Here is a 17,103-nt window from a genome sequence, read left to right as displayed (position 1 = left end):
ACACAAACACATTCACACATGCCCACATACGCACACACATGCACACTCATAAATTACAAGCTTCCACGTTTACTTCCTTTGCAGTTTCTCTTATGTAAATGTGTCTTTCTTTATTTTCAGGAACTTCATGCAGTTAAATGTATTCACTAAAATCATTTCCATCAAGGACTTCCTTGCATTGTCAAGAAGAGAACATTTGACTTTTTATATCACAAAAGCTTGTACTAGTTGTTCATCAGCCTTTCAAATTAAGTTTCATGCTTTCATAAAATTCTCTTTTTTTTCTTTTCTCAACATCATTGTTTCCATCTAATTGCACTTTTCAAGATTTTCCAGCTAACTTCTAATTATTTAAACAATTTAGCAGTTTTTCTTTCGAGTCATCACCATTAGCTTCCACCTTTTACTGTTAATTTGTTCAATGTGATTTCTTTTTCAGCTAGATTCTCCCACTGTTTACAGGAGCAGATTGCTTTCCATTAAGTTATTTTAAATAATGACTGCTTTGCCATTTTCTATCTGTTAGCCAGTATACAGCCACTAATTTGACACTCTGCCTTGTTATACCTCTATCCTAAATAGATTATTTCATGTTTTTTTAGATTTAGTTGTATTCAGCATGCTGGTGTCTATTCTTGTATTCTTTATAAAAAAACAAAATCAAATAGTCCTCATCAAAAAAACTCTCAATTATTTTACGGATCTTTGTTTAGCCTGCAAAACTGCTTCAATTCTTGTTTCGGTGGTATATTCTTCAGAGACGCACTAAAGGAGTTTATTTATTAAACAGTTGAGTTATGGTGGAAGGATAGATAGATAGATAGATAGATAGATAGATAGATAGATAGATAGATAGATAGATAGATTGGCAGAAAACCTTTCCTGGTGTATGAAAAGAAAACCATTGACATCCTTAGCAGCCACTTTGAAATGACATGCAGTAAAATATGAACTTGATACCAAACATTATGGAGCTCTAGGGACCAAAATAAAACTGGAGAACAGTTGTAATTATAAAATCTTGCAACAGATTATTCTCTCTCTGCTTTAAATGGCCAAATTCTGCTCATTACTAAGTGAACTATACTTATGAAAATAAATATTAAAATAACCATTAGCCATGTTGTAATGTTTATTCCTTAACTGAAACAAAACAATACTATTTAAAAAATGTGTACACATTAAGATTATTTTTGCATTGAAAAGAAAATACGTATTTAAAAAGTATTATTTTGTAACGGACATCTATAAATTGATATCTCTTTCAATGTAAATCAACCCGTTAGTGACCAGACCGTTTTTCAATTTTCTTACCGTTAGGGACCAGAGCTGTTTTTACATATCTGCGGTGTTTGTTTTTGGCTGTAATGTTCCTCTTACTCATTTACTGTACCCACACATATTATATACCATTTTTCTCGCCATTAAATGGTCCTTCTAAAGATACCATTATTTTTATCATATCATATAATTTACTATAAAAATTTATAAAAGATGATGAAAAAATAAAAAAAAACCCTTTTTCAAACTCTGACCCCCAAAATCTGTTACGCATCTACAACTGCCAAACAACACCAGTACTAAATAGTTTAAACATTTTGTCCTTAGTTTATATATCTCTGAATCACGCGTCACATGTACATGTTTTTTTTAAAAGTAGAAAAAACAGGGTATTCAATATGGGTAACCCTGTAACTTAAAAAAATAAAAATAAAACCTGTGCATGAGGGGTACTGTTATAGTTGGGAGATTTCGCTGAACACAAATATTAGTGTTTTAAAACAGTAAAATGTATCACAATGAATGTGCCGTTTGTGTGTGAAAAATTTGAAAAACTGCACTTTCACTGACAACATAATCGCTGTGATATTTTTTTACTGTTTTGAATAACTCATATTTGTGTTCAGCAAAGTCTCCTGAGTATAACAATAACCCCCATGTATGGTGTTTGGACAGTTACAGGGTCAATATTGGGCTTGCCTATTTTAGTTTGCCAGATTGGTTTGCTGGGTCTATGTTGCCTTTTGAGACCATATGGTAGCCCAGGAATGTGCATCAACCCCATCATGGCATACCATTTGCAAATGGAGACAACCCAGGGTATTCAAAATGGGGTATGTCCAGTCTTTTGTAGTAGCCACTAAGTCACAAACACTGGACAAAGTTAGCGTTTTTATTAGTTTTTTTGCATTTTTTTTTAAAACAAAAACTGCACTTTTACTTGTGATATCATAGTCGTGATAAGTGTTACTGTTTTGAAAAACTCATATTTGTGAGTACCCCATTATAGATATCTTTGCCAGAAGTTCAAGGAAGCAAGGTGAATGATTAGAGTTAGGACCCACCTAAGAGTTCTGCCTTGACGTGGCAGGTGGGCATTGGAGGTAACTAAAAACCTCAATTTGTTTAAATATACATAGGGATTTGTGAAAGAGCGCAGGTAACTTTTTTCTTTGGTTTTTACTGTATGTATTTACTGTATGGCTGATGTGTACTGTGGTCATGCTGCCGCCCAGGAGTAATGGGAGTTTGAGCGCAGGACTTGTTTTTTTGCTTTTGTATTCACTTTTGTATCACACAGATATGTTACAATGCTGCTGCCCATCCCATGTGTTCCCTATTAAGGGTTAATCAGCATGTAGGGATGTATATAAAAATAGCCCTTTCTGTCTCATTAGATATATCTTTGCCAAAAGTTCAAGGAAGCAAGATGAATGGTTAGAGTTAGGACCCTCCTAAGAGGTCTGCCTAATTTTTTTGCATTTTTTTTAAACAAAAACTGCACTTATACTGGTGATATCATTGTTGTGGTAAGTTTTACTGTTTTGAAAAACTCATATTTGTGTTAACCGAAGTCTTCCAAGTATAACAATGCCCCCATTGGTATTTTGGAAAGTTACAGGGTCAATATAGGGCTTGCCCATTTCAGTTTGCCAGATTGGTTTGCTGGGTCTATGTTACCTTTTGAGACCATGTGGTAGTCCAGGAATGTGAATTTACCCCATCATGGCATACCATTTGAAAATGTAGACAACACAGGGTATTCAAAATGGGGTATGTTCAGTCTTTTGTAGTAGCCACTTAGTCACGAACACTGGCCAAATTTAGCGTTTATTTTTATTTTTGTATTTTTTAAACAAAAACTGCAATTTAACTGCTGACTCATTGTCGTGATAAAATTAACGGTTTTGAAAAACTCATATTGGTGTTCAGCAATGTCTCCTGAGTATAACAATACCCCCCATGTAAGGTTTGGAAAGTTATGGGGTTAAATATAGGACTTGCCAATTAAATTATATGTGTATATATCTCAAAGTACACTTATAATGAAATAATATATATGCATTATGTATAATATATATATATATATATATATATATATATATATATATAATTATTATTAAATGCTTTAATTATTTTACAATATATTATACATATATAACATATGTATAATATATTTATTTTTATTTTTTTTAATTTTTTTTTACTTTTAGCAGTCTGGGGGACTGCCTGACAGCTCAGACAGTCCCCCTGCTGACAGCTCCATAGACTCCTATTGTGGCCATGTGATGAGGTAGTCCATACTTTGTCTTATGTTTTAAAGAAAACTAGATCAGATAGGAAGAAAATAAGAATGGATCCTGAGAGAGGAAGGGATTGGGGAAAGGTAAGTTCGGCATGACAGTGCCACTTTAAGTCCATTTTGGAGTTGCTTAGCAGGCAGGCATCCAAACTGCCAGCTTCTAAGTTTCCCTATATCCAGGGTAAACCAACAATCACACATTGAGCGGGACTTATTAGGTTCTCTGGAACTCCAGAAATCAGCGGTGAGTTAGCATTTACTTCTTATATTTTGATGCTCTGTGTTAAGTAAATGATATGGGCAATTTAAAATACAGGGGAGCAAGATGATATGTCCTCTTTTTATTGCACCCAATCAATATATTTGACTAAGATGTGTAAAACCTAAGGAAAGCAGATGACAGACCCTACTAAACTTCTTCAACTTGTTGAATTATGAACAACATGCATCATGTCTAAATGTTTCGGCAGACTGAAAAGCAGAACCAGTAGAATCTGTGCCTAATGACCCAACAGAATACAAAAAAAAATAAAAAAATAAGGTTGTATCGTTTTCTTTAACTCTAAGTGATGTACTAACCTATATTTGACCCTTAAATAGTTTTTAAAAAAAATCAGATAGAGCTAAATACAATTATGTCATATGTTATATCACACCTTTTACATTTAGATAGATCTCTCTTCTCTAAGTTTAAAAAAAATAATAATTTTTTGAATTGATGCCTACATTTTTTTTTTTTTAATAGGACGCCATTACTCTGATACATGTTTTAAAATAAAATGTTTGATTTTTGGTAGAGGTTTACTATAGCAATTCCAGATTATTTGATTTATATCTCCTATGCCAAGTGCCTTCATCTCACACCAGCCCTGTTTATATTTGATGTCCAATTGAAGTTTATATATATATATATATATATATATATATATATATACGGGGAGTGCAGAATTATTAGGCAAGTTGTATTTTTGAGGATTAATTTTTATTATTGAACAACAACCATGTTCTCAATGAACCCAAAAAACTCATTGATATCAAAGCTGAATATTTTTGGAAGTAGTTTTTAGTTTGTTTTTAGTTATAGCTATTTTAGGGGGATATCTGTGTGTGCAGGTGACTATTACTGTGCATAATTATTAGGCAACTTAACAAAAAAACAAATGTATACCGATTTCAATTATTTATTTTTACCAGTGAAACCAATATAATATCTCAACATTCACAAATATACATTTCTGACATTCAAAAACATAACAAAAACAAATCAGTGACCAATATAGCCACCTTTCTTTGCAAGGACACTCAAAAGCCTGCCATCCATGGATTCTGTCAGTGTTTTGATCTGTTCACGATCAACATTGCATGCAGCAGCAACCACAGCCTCCCAGACACTGTTCAGAGAGGTGTACTGTTTTCCCTCCTTGTAAATCTCACATTTGATGATGGACCACAGGTTCAGATCAGGTGAACAAGGAGGCCATGTCATTAGATTTTCTTATTTTATACCCTTTCTTGCCAGCCACGCTGTGGAGTACTTGGACGCGTGTGATGGAGCATTGTCCTGCATGAAAATCATGTTTTTCTTGAAGGATGCAGACTTCTTCCTGTACCACTGCTTGAAGAAGGTGTCTTCCAGAAACTGGCAGTAGGACTGGGAGTTGATCTTGACTCCATCCTCAACCCAAAAAGGCCCCACAAGCTCATCTTTGATGATACCAGCCCAAACCAGTACTCCACCTACACCTTGCTGGCGTCTGAGTCGGACTAGAGCTCTCTGCCCTTTACCAATCCAGCCACGGGCCCGTCCATCTGGCCCATCAAGACTCACTCTCATTTCATCAGTCCATAAAACCTTAGAAAAATCAGTCTTGAGATATATTTCTTGACTTTTCAGCTTGTGTGTCTTGTTCAGTGGTGGTCGTCTTTCAGTCTCTTACCTTGGCCATGTCTCTGAGTATTGCACACCTTGTGCTTTTGGGCACTCCAGTGATGTTGCAGCTCTGAAATATGGCCAAACTGGTGGCAAGTGGCATCTCGGTAGCTGCACGCTTGGCTTTTCTCAGTTCATGGGCAGTTATTTTGCGCCTTGGTTTCTCCACACGCTTCTTGCGACCCTGTTGACTATTTTGAATGAAACGCTTGATTGTTCGATGATCACGCTTCAGAAGCTTTGCAATTTTAAGAGTGCTGCATCCCTCTGCAAGATATCTCACTATTTTTGACTTTTCTGAGCCTGTCAAGTCCTTCTTTTGACCCATTTTGCCAAAGGAAAGGAAGTTGCCTAATAATTATGCACACCTGATATAGGGTGTTGATGTCATTAGACCACACCCCTTCTCATTACAGAGATGCACATCACCTAATATGCTTAATTGGTAGTAGGCTTTCAAGCCTATACAGCTTGGAGTAAGACAACATGCATAAAGAGGATGATGTGGTCAAAATACTAATTTGCCTAATAATTCTGCACTCCCTGTATATATATATATGTGTGTGTGTGTGTGTGTGTGTGAAAAGGGCAATTTTTATGTGAAGTACACAATTTTACTACGCAGGCTAACAGATTTTGTCCTTGAGTACAAGGTTTTTGAGCACATGCTTTTTGGTTTAAATTTGTATTAAAGCTCCACTAGTGTTTACTATCTTGCTCCCACCCCCTTTTTCTTATCATTTACATCTCCCTCTTTCCTTTCCATTTTATATATTTAATATCCTTATACGTATGATCTTCATAGGAACGATTTAAGTATCATATTTCTGACGATAGATGAAATATAGATAGATAGTTAGACAGACAGACACACAGACAGATTTGTTTTATAGAGGTGACATGCAGAATTGCCTATCACAAGGTGCACACATATAAAGAAAGTGACATGTAATATAAGCCGACATTCAGTGTATACATTTGCTTATACAAAGAATAAAGTGTCAAAATAACTAAATTACATTGTGCATGCATGTATGTGAATTGAAAGAGACTAAAAGAATAGCCAACCGCATGACTCATATTTTCATAAGAACAGAAGTGACGTGCAGAATTCCAAATCATGCGGTGCATACGTAAAGTCTATATTGTTGCAGTATAGAAAAGCCAGTGGTACATTGCATACATTTACATGTATAGAACTGACATGTAGAATAACTACTTATTTTTTTGTGTGCGTGCATTATACATGCATCATGATATGTAAAATGAGTGCATGATGAGGTACTGATCTCTTATAACTGCGATGGATGATGATATAAGAGAATGACTATTTGTTCATTGTTTGAACAATTTAATTCCTCATATAAAATATTCACACACTACCTCTTATTTTATATATTCTACAGTGTTACAATCTGTAATTAAAATTGAGTTTATTAGGATTTTTACCATTCAATTTGTATAAAAAGCAAAACACTTTCAAGATATTGAATAATTTATTGTGTTACAGAGTTAATAAAACAACAACACATAAACACACAGATAAATCCATTGGCTGTAGTGCAAAATAATGCAGTATGATGCAAAATTAACACTGCATATCGTCATGAGAATAACATCCCCATTGCGAGGCATAGTGCTAGTGCTTTTATTAAAAAGGACAGGGAAACTGCTAAAGACAAACAAAAAATAGATTGAAACTTAGAACCCATCTTGCTTAAAGCCTTGAAAATCCACAGTAGAAATATGACGACTCAAACTCAATTTCACAAAGCAGCAATTAAAATCAAGCTGACAGAAAAAACATTCACCAAGTTACAGATACTTTGCAAACATAGACAAAACAAAATTAAAATATGCCCAATACTTTAACCCTTTTCATGAAATGTAACATTTACAAAATAGTTAGTTGGCATTAAACAGACTTGAGATATATCAAGATAAATGGAGAAAATACAAGGTGGTTCTAAAAGAAAATGTGTATCAGTCTGAAAGAGACCTGAATATAATAGATTAGGTAATAGGAACTCAGCACATCTCTATGTGGGTTGTTGGTACACAGATGAAAAATATATATTACCTCTATTGGACTTAATACTGAGGCCACCCATTATAGTGTCTACAATTGCTAAAGGTTAAAGATATGTCTTTTTATGCTTATGAATTGCCCAAATAAATTTTATAAAAAAAGCTCAACCAATTTAAAAAAAAGCTCAAGAGCATAAAACACATTACATATCTTAACACATTGAAAATGGCTAGACAAAACCACATTTATGTAAAAGGTAGTCCAGTAAGTCTACGATCGTGATATATGTCCTACAGAACATTCGTTCACTATCCACCCTATTCTAGATTTCAAGGGCTGGCCAGAATGCTTTACAGTAGGCACTCCTGTTGACAGAAATGCTTAACATGTGACAACCTTATGTGTGATGTGCCAAAGGAGTGAGAGGGATCACTAGCTATGCCCACACATTTAAGCAGAGATTTAACTGGACTGTTCATTTTGGTGACATGGAAAGTGTAGCGGATGGCAATGGGCTGTCCTGAAGGATTCATGTTACAAATGTATTTCGTGTAATTATTGCTATGTGTAGAAGTATTGTATATAGCTTTCGTCAGATTTTTCGGTAGTTTTTATTCTGTTTTTCATACGAATGAAACTACCGAACCATCAGACCACCCCAGCGAGAAGTGTGCACCTCGTTAAGCTTTCACACTCTATAACCGCAACCTAATTGACCCAGAAATTGCTACTTTGTATGTATCTGTGTGGTCCCCGTTCAGCATACGAACCACATGGCGGTGGCCATCTTACGCAAGAAAATCTCAGCGGTGTTCGGTCGTCGAGTGTCTGGAACTCAAATCGGACACTCAAACAACCGAACACCGCTGAGACCTCCAGAGCTCCGTAACTCCCGAACGGAGGGTCCAACTAGCCCCTTGTTCGGTGAAATCAATGTCCCCAACAAGGGAATTAATACGAATGTAAAATCAACCATGGATGGCAAGCATTTGTATGTATTTTAACTCCTGAATGGAGACTGACCGCAAGGCCAAAACACATGGAGCCTTTTTCGGACACCACCTCGTGTGCGGTCGGTCAAATTTCACCTTCCATCTAACTCTCGAACCCCTGGTCCTATCTGGGTGAATTTTGAATATGTTAGTCACCCAGATCAGGGCTACCAGGGGGTACCCAGTATATAATTCTAGCTGACTGTTTTGGGGTACATCCAGAAATCGGGTAAAACTACAGTATGGATAAATGGATTGTGTCACACTGAGGGGAGGAGATGTGTGGGAGGTAACAGTCACACTGGATACTGTACTGATTAATGTGAATCCCTCCCTTGCATAATAGAAGGTTGTGTGGATTAAAAGTTCAGTTCTGCTCCTGATGCTGTGTGTCGTCCAGTCATTGGGATCTGTATGGGGATATTCGTGGATTACCTTGCTTGCTGTGATTATTATTCTATGGTATTTTATTACTTGTTCCTGAGCCTCACTGGGATCTTTAGTGGAGTTAACCTGTGAAAGACCAGCACTCCGCTACAGAAAGTATATAACAAAGGCAAACCTTGTAGAACTGTTGTTATCTGGGGCCAGCTTGAATGTAAACCTGTCCCTCGCAGACTCCTAGATTTTTAGCATATTCTGGTAAAATGGTGATTAAGCAAAGTTGGAGCTCATTCTAATTTGATAGAAATTATATAAGGATGGGTATGCGACTTGCATGGTTAACATTTCCAGGTAACATAACAATACATTGTGTGCCTTTTGTTTTTTTAATTTGGAGGTGGTAGCAGCAGATGGTGTAGTAAGTGTAGTGTAGTGAAATAGTATACTAAATAGTATCCAAACTGAAAGCATAGTTGATGAAATGAAATGATACATTTAACACCATGCTTATCATAAACAGCCCGTTTACTATACCTTTAACCCCTTTCAAGCTTTTAGTTGTCTTACCACCCTATGTAATCTAGCTGTTGATGTTAAAACCCTCTCCAACATTAACCCACCCTTTTACTCTAACAACTTCTAACATTACCTTTACCCCTGCATGCATTTACAAAACTGCATACACTCACTATCAAACACAATACATTACATGTAGGAATACACATAACATAAATTTATACATATGGAATTGTCAAATATGAATATGTTTTTAGATCTACAATACCCAGTTAATACATTTATCATACTTTTTTTCTATGTTATTTTTTGGGTTGGGGAGCAGAGGGAGGCTTAAAATGCTGTGCCTACAGGCACCTAACATGTAAATCCATCCCTGTATGTCTGCTTGGTACAAGAGTCAAGTACTGTCCCTTGTCTGCACAGACATGAGCCTTTACTTGAGTTTTGCAATGTCTCATACGCTTTGCAGTGCAGACACTTCCCAGATTCATTGACCAGGACCACAATCAATCCAGTCCGCTGTTAATCTATTCCTGAAGTGCTTACCTCAAAATATATTACCTGCTGATGCAGGGTACTCTCCCCACATCAAAGATGCATGTTTAGTTAATAAAAGGCATATCATTTTGTTGATATTTGACATGGTATTAGCCTGTGTACATGAGCTCTTTACATATCTCCCCAGGCAGTTTTGCTGGCAATATTGATTTTGTGTAAATAAAAAAAGAAACTTGCACAGATGTTTCTTTTGAGGGAAATTGATTTCCCTAATTAATAATGTTAGACGTGCTATCATTTACAGGAGGGAACAGAATGGCTTCACTTGCCAGGACTATCCCAAATGTACAGTATATGTAGAATATTAAAAAAAGAATGTTCATATTTGGAGAATACATATTTTTTTTTTAAACATATGTATAATTGCATTTCTGTGTCTACATATCAATATTCCTTAAGATTCCTAAAATTTTCCAAAATATAATATATGAGAATGTAGCCCAACAGATTTCTTTAAATTAATTACAGTATTTTATGCCATTGCTACTCAGTAAGATTATTTTCATGTCTGAGATTTAGTGGTTTCCATTTACATCAGATAAAATGAGGTTGTATGCTTAATCGTGAAAAATATGCACATCTACAAAACAAAGTCATTCGTTGGACAATAGCACACACCAGGGAGACGTAGAATAATTCCACGCTCCCCCATCTTATGGGTGGTGGAGCGATGACGTCTTAACGCACGTAGGTCACACCTTGTGGTCATTGTAGGACGACGGCGAAACTGCTGAGAGAGGAGTTGTTGAGAGGTATTGGGAGCGATATTGTGCAAAAACTGCCCAGAAATCGTTTATGGGGTATGTGGAGAGGTCTGCAGCAGTGAGCAAGAGCTGTTTGCAGTTTGGCAAAGTACAGAAGCACAGTCCAGAACGTTGTGGTGCAAGTCATGGTCTGTGAGACCACTTGGAACATCTGAATAGTGCGGGAGGTGATAAAGGCTGTAGTGAGAATTATATCATCACAGAGATTTGAGTGAAACTTGCTACTTACTTCGGCTGTTCAAGTATCCGTTATATATCTGCTAAGTATCCCTCAGTATCTGCTCTTTCTTATACTCAAAGGCTTTGCATTGTAATATTAAGCTGTGAAGATAGGAGGTAAGAGAGGTAGGAGAGGAAAGGGAACCAAAAAAGGAAAAATTTGCAGGCAGGAATCCCCAAATTTGCGGGCAGGAATCCCCTGTCTGCTAAACCTTTGCGGCACTGCTACAAACGCTTCCCTCTTTCCATACTCTAAAATTTTAGTATTCTGATATTCTTTTAATAGTCCCAATTTGACCCTTTTTATACATTATAGAGTGAAAAGGGGAAAGAAAAAGAGAAGAACTAGGAAAAAGAAGGAATTTTAGGAAAGGAAAAGATGAAGTATAAAAATGTAACCACATTTGCACCTTCTTATCCACAGTTAAGGACATTTAAAGTTCTCAATTTTCTAATGACATTAATAACCTTATATCTGCAAGACAAACTAACTGTGATGATCAAGACTCCCTCTACAGCTCCAATTGTTTTTCTTTTCTTTTAATTTTATTTTCCTTGCTCAGTCCTTTTTTTTAAAGGAGGAGTGGGGGAAGGAAGAAATTAGGAAGTTAAAAGGAAATTACTAACAAGTTCTGTTTTTTCTGTTTTTCTGTCCGTATTTAGTTTTTTTTTTTTTTTCTGTCTGTTCTCCATATTGGAAGATATTGATACCCTCTCTCCATAATTTCATCAAAGAAAAATGGCTCCAAGCAGGGTAAAAAAAAGATAGAGAAAAAGGGGGATTCAGAGGATAAACGACTATCAAATTTATTTTCCCCCCAACCGGAAAGAACTGAAAGAAGAGCTAGTCAGTACGAACTGACCAGCAATAGCAATGAAGAGAGTTCTACAAATCAAGGGAGAAATCAAGATAAAGAAATTCCAACAGTGTATTATCTTAATAATTGTTTCAAAACTCAGTTCGATAAAATTAAACAAGATATTCATACAATAACAGAGGACTTTAAAGAAGAGTTAACTAAAATGATGTCCAAGATTGTTACCGTAGAGGAAAAATTAGAGCTCTCAGTTCAACACCATACCAGATAACTAACCACGATAGTACAGATGGAATCCAAAATTGAAAGCCTGAAAACTAAAATTCAGGATCTTGAAGATAGAGCTCGGCGGAACAACATTAGACTAAGAGGCATTCCCAAAAGCATATCTTCTCTAAATTTAGAGCAATACGTGGTGGAGCTCTTTAAATTCCTAGACTTTGAGTGTAACAACAAGGTCAACGTTATCGAGAGGATACATAGAGTATATAAATCTAAAGCTATACCAGCACAAGTGATTGAGGAATATAGAAACTGTCCCTATGTATACCTTATGGTTGGTTGCATAGTGTTTAATTATGACAAATCACTTTTAACAAAATTTTCACACAAAAAGGGAAATAAGGGAAAAGGTTGCTTATTGTCTCACATACTTAAAAACAAGCAATATTGGTATGCAATATTGGTTTGATTAATAACCTTATTTTCTCTATTTTTCACTAACCTGATATGAATCAAAATGGAGCTTAGTAGGAACTGATATTTATTGTTTTGTTTTGTTTTTCTCCTGTGGAGAATTCATTTGAGTACATACACTTATTTGATGGTTTTCTCCACCATGTAGCTAATAGTATAATTATATTTTTACATCTCAACCTCTCATATATATGGGCACTTTTTTATGCTTGTTGGTAATTTATGAACAAGGATCATATTTTGCAGCTATATGATATTATTATTGTGCTGGTTTTATCCTGAAACCATTTGTTATGTATTAGTATTCATAAGTATTTGAGTTAGTTAATACCTTGTGCGGTATGGATTGGTGAGATGCAGAGGCCTCTTTTCTTTAGGTTGATATGCCTTAGTTTGCTACCTTAAATGTCAGAGGGCTGAATTCGCTACAAAAATGAATTATCCTGCTAGATTTTATGAAAATGAAAAATATACACATATGTGGGTTACAAGAAATTCATTGGTGGTCTATAAATAAAGAATGGATCAAATCCAAAGAGTTTCCTTTTGTTTTTACGTTTTCTATGCAAAGTAAGAAAAAAGGGGAGTTGCTAGATTAATCTCTAATAACCTTGCTTTTTAATGAAGGCCGATTTCATATTCTGGTCTGCGAGACTAATAATCAAATTTATACTATGATTAATATATATGATCCTAATCTTTTATCAATTATATTTTTGCGAAGTATTGTCTCTTGGGTAGAAAAAGTTGAACAGGGAAGAATAATTTATCTGGGGGATTTTAATTGTATGTTGGATCCCTCAATGGATAGGAGTGGACCAACTAAGAAGGAAGGTAAGAGTCATATTAAGATTCACTCTAGACAGTTTAATGAGATTTTGAAAACAAATGGGTTGGTAGATCTATGGCAAATATTGCACCCTCAAGAGAGGGACTATTCTTGCTTTTCTCCACCTCATCAAGTCTATTCTAGATTGGATTACTTCTTTGTTGCAGAAAGAGATTTGGTGAAATGAATAAAAAAAATCATGATAGTTGGCGTTTCCTGGTCTGACCAAAACAAAGTTATCATGGTTCTTAATGATAACATTGTAAAAACTCATTCCAATTGGAGACTTAACAACACCTTATTGTCTAAGAAGCAAAATCCGAATATAATTTTAGCGATTTCTAAGTGGCGGAAAAATTCCTAAGTGGAACGCACACGTCATAGGCCATGCGTTCCATTGATGTCAGCTATGCGCCCAGGCCGGCACATGCGACGCAACCAGGAAATGAACGCATGGCGCCTGAATTGGAACGCAGAGTGCGTTCCAACGTGCTCAGCCGAACCCGGAAGTGGACACACCGGTGAGTTCGAAAGGACGCCGAACAGCTTACACAAATCACTACCGACTGAGGAAGCCCCTGGCACGGGGCGAAACGCGTTTCGGATAACTTTGGACATTACAGCCATTTGGCAGGAGTCTATTCTGGACTGAGTGAGCCCCATTATTTGATTTTACCCGTTGAAACCAATTTTACTGGTTTTTAACATTTTATTTTTTGGCACAGTTTCCATTTTAATTCTAATTTGGATTAATAAAGTTCTTTTTTGAAAGAATACCTTGCCTGTGCAGCTCAATCCTACTTTTCCTGAGAAATCACCAGGTCATTGAGAAAAAGGACGGGGACATCCTAATGAAAAGTCCCACTACGCTACGCATGAGAGCCATATGTTACAATTTGGCTCCAGGCTTGTGAGTACCTGATTTACATACCATCTACATATTATATTTATTGGCAATATTGCACTAAACTATTTTGTGTCTTTTTTAGATACATCAAGACGTGTGATCCACCTATTGTATTGTATGTCTAATGGTAATTGAACCCTTAGCAATTGCTTGTAGAGCAGATCAACAAATTAAAGGTTTTGGGGCTTTTCCAGATAATATCAAAACCACCGTGTACATGGATGATGTAATCCTTACCATCTGTGACCCAGTCCAATCCCTCATACAATTTATGCATATAATTGAGGAGTTTTTAAATATTTCAGGTTATAAGTTAAAGCTCGAAAAATCTGCAGCATTACCGGTAAATTTACTGGATGAAGTCATGAAGGATAAATTTGGTATTGTTTGTAACTCTATGTCTTTTACATATTTAGGAATAGAAATAACTAATGATTCTTCTAACTTAATGGAAGTTAACTTTATGCACCTTTTATAATATACTGGTAAAAAATGAAAACAATGGAGAAGTGGAGAGTTTTCCTGGTGGGGCAAATTAATTTCATTAAGTCTTATATTTTACCCAAATGGATTTATCTTTTCTGTATGATCCCCATCTATTGCCCAGACAGCTGGTTAAAATTGGCACAGTCTATACTCGATAAACTCATCTGGCTAGGTAAGCATCCCTGTATTAGTCATAAATGTCTAGAGTAATTGGGGGGATTAGGGGTGCCTCAGCTTAAATCTATATGGTTAGCCTGCAGTCTATCTAATGCCATTATCACCCAATTAGATTGGGTTAAAAATGAAGCATGGTACAGGATCCAGACATTGTTGTCTAGATCCACAAAGCTACATTCGCTAGCAGCCAGCTTCTGGCGGACGGATTAGAAGGGTATAAAAAAAAAAAACAGATAAAGGGTCTACGGACAGCACAATAATTAAAAATATTTTTAAAGCGGCACGGTCATGCCGAACTTACCTTTCTTTAATCGATTCCTCTTCTCTTCCTCTGTCAGGATCTGTTCTTCATTTCTTCCTATCTGCTCTAGTTTTCTTTAAAACATAAGACAAAGTAGGGACTATTTGTCTTATGGAGGTTTCCTACGCCTGACCATCTCTGACCGGCGGAGGAGCAAAGTGTGCTTCATTTCTGGTGGTCAGAGATGTTTTCCCACAATTCTTAGCTCTCCTTCCTGTTCCCGCGATGCTTCCTGTCACTTTTCCCGAACGTCCTATAACTTAGACAGAACACAGGCGAAACTACCGAATTACATCCTAACAGAATGAACAGTTTGTTCATTCATGTTAGGAAGCAATTCAGGACTTTGTTCATATCGGAATTTCATTCGAATTAATGAAATTCCGATCCTATTCATGCCGCGGCTGCATCTTGCAGCCGCTTAGTAGACAAATCCCTAATTCCAATGGGATTTGGGAGCTATCTACCAAAGGCTGAAAGACCAAAATTGGTCTTTATCATTTTACACAGTCTTTGTCATTTTAGACACCGTGTGTATTCCAAGCAGAGTGCTCTGAGTCAAATTGCAGGGCGTGGGAAGGCTTTATAAGCCTTTCCCTGCCCTGCAGAGCTTAGTCTGAGCCACCCTCAGCCATCAGGGTTGGGGGCCGAAGGGGGAGGACAATAGGTACCCCCCACATTTTCATTAAGGGCCCCACCAAGCGGGCATGGGTGGGGGCCGGGGGAGGACAATAGGTGCCCCCCACATTCTCATTTAGGGCCCCACCTGCCGGTCATGGGTGGGGGCTGGGGGGAAAGACAATAGGTCCCCCTTATTGTTATTTATGGCCCCCACCCACTGCTCAGGGGTGGGGATCAGGGGGTAGGACAATAGGTCCCCCCCTTATTGTTATTTATGGGGTGGGGTGGGAGCTGGAGGGGAGGACAATATGTCCCCCACACATTCACATTTAGGGCCCCCAACCGCCGCTCAGGTGTGAGGGCCAGGGGGTGCTCTAGGTCCCCCCTTCATTTCAATAGCCCCCACTCGTGCTGCATAGGTGGGGGCTCGGAGGGAGGTACTTTTTTTTTTTTAGCAGTGAGCAGCCACAGACTCGACATAGCGAGTAGGGCATTCAGGAGATTTTAATCTCCCTTATGCTATTATGGGGGTTATATTGACCTCCATAGAGTGAGGGAGGAAATGGGGGGCTTAGGAAGTGGCGTGGAGCACTGCTCCCTGCCGCTTCTATTTTAACATTTTAGAAGGAGGGAGCTGCGAGCCGGTAGCTCCCTCCTTGTAATAAACTGAATGAACAAACGAACACTGATATTCAGTGTTTGTTTGTTCGTCTGACATTTCTATTCATTCATTCATCTTTCTGATGAATGAAAGAATAGATAAAATTGCCGTTTGCATGCCCAAGTGTTTAACTGGGCATGTGCGGGAATTTCATAGCGCTATCCAGTGTGGGCAGATGACGTGTCCCACAGGGACTTCATCTGCCCACATAAAGATGGCGGCGCCCAGAACCTAGGTCCGGGCACAAAATAAAGTTTAAAAACTAGATAATATAGGGTGCTTAGGGGCATTTGGGGGTGACTAGGTGGTCAATTAGATGTAGTGGAGTCGGGGATTCGGCCATGACAGTGCCGCTTTAAGATTATGGATAAATTTAAAGCCGATTGTCACCTCAAAAATAATATTATTGCTGAACTGCCTCTTACCTATCTTGCACATAATATACAAGACCTAAATATAAAGAATTGGATTTCTGCGGGTATATTCAAAATTGATCAGTTACTGAAATATAATAAATAAGGTTTCTCATCTCTAGTTAGAATTTATAATCTGCAGAAGAGTTAAATATTTAACTATCTTAGAATAAAGAGTTACCTTGAGAAATACCTGAGTACAGAAAAGGCATCAAA

Source organism: Pelobates fuscus, chromosome 9 (genome assembly GCF_036172605.1).
Source record: "Pelobates fuscus isolate aPelFus1 chromosome 9, aPelFus1.pri, whole genome shotgun sequence".
NCBI lineage: Eukaryota > Metazoa > Chordata > Amphibia > Anura > Pelobatidae > Pelobates > Pelobates fuscus.
This window is presented reverse-complemented; position numbering follows the sequence as displayed.